The 1,202-nt window shown below is 39.5% G+C and overlaps 1 non-coding gene across 1 annotated transcript; it reads right to left on the reverse strand.

The window, feature by feature from the left end:
• Positions 1 to 746: 746 nt before the first annotated feature.
• On the reverse strand, positions 747 to 865 carry LOC138361893 (5S ribosomal RNA). Its single transcript, XR_011227260.1, has one exon. It is a non-coding gene; the product is annotated as a 5S ribosomal RNA (ribosomal RNA).
• Between the last annotated feature and the right edge of the window lie 337 nt (positions 866 to 1,202).

Here is a 1,202-nt window from a genome sequence, read left to right on the forward strand (position 1 = left end):
GGGGGGAGGGTTGATGTGTTAGGGGGTTTTCGGTTAGGTGTGGTGGTGGTGATTGGTGGTGATTGGTGGTGATTGGTGGTGGTGGTGATTGGTGGTGAGTAGTGGTGGTGGTGGTGAGTAGTGGTAGTGGTGGTGGTGGTGGTGGTGGTGGTGGTAGTAGGTGGGAGGGGGGGGGGGGGGGGGGGAGGGGACTGATGGTCTGTGGATTCCTTCTCCGTACCCCTTACATATAAGCAAAAACATGCCTTCCTGTGGGTATAGAAACATTAACACAAATTATATATGTAACTGATATTGTAGCCTTTTAAACAGAAAAGATTTGTACATACAAATACTTTTAAATTATCATTTATTTGTGGAAATGGCATTTACGTCATTAAATTGATACCTCAGCATCAAGCTTGTGTCCTGCAGCTGTGGTCCAGTGGTAAAGTGTATATAAGTGATGCGTATTCTTGGAGTTGCGAGTTCAAACCCGGATTAAGCTATATATATATATATATAATATATTATATATATATATATATATATATATATATATATATATAAAACAACATGTTTTGTTTTGGTTGTTTGTTTTTGTATAAAGCCTCACACACTATATTAAGCGAGTTTGTTTTAAACATGACATACATATTAATTCATTTTACCAGGCCTTATTCCACACAACTCCGTGAATTTCCCGTGGAGCCAGCCATTCAAACAAAAACAAACGAAACAAAACAAAACAAAACAAAAAACATTATTGCCAACAGCATTTGGTGTTCCCAGGCGGTCACCCATCCAAGTACTAACCAAACCCAACGTTGCTTAACTTCGCTGATCGGACGAGAAGCGGTGTTCTCAACGTGGTATGGCCGTTGGCATGAGACTGCCTACACATTGTGGCTAATAACCAACTCTTTTTAGTCATCACGGCAGGATACGGACCTTCTTGTGGTGTCTTAATGGTAATTGTATCCTAACATATTTTTGTCTCCTTGGCATGGATATTTAACATCGTTTATTCAGTCTTGGGTTTATGTTCTTTCGCCATTTACAGACATTTTACATCTACCTACTTCCTCAGCCTGCCCTGCCAATTTCTAATGAATTTGTGGATTTTCTTTTGTAATACATACATGTGTGTGCTCATCTGCTCTTCAGTTTTTATGATATTTGTCTCATCTGTCCTGCTTTATGATACTTTTACAAAGAACATG

The sequence above is a fragment of the Procambarus clarkii genome, unplaced genomic scaffold (assembly GCF_040958095.1).
Source record: "Procambarus clarkii isolate CNS0578487 unplaced genomic scaffold, FALCON_Pclarkii_2.0 HiC_scaffold_980, whole genome shotgun sequence".
NCBI lineage: Eukaryota > Metazoa > Arthropoda > Malacostraca > Decapoda > Cambaridae > Procambarus > Procambarus clarkii.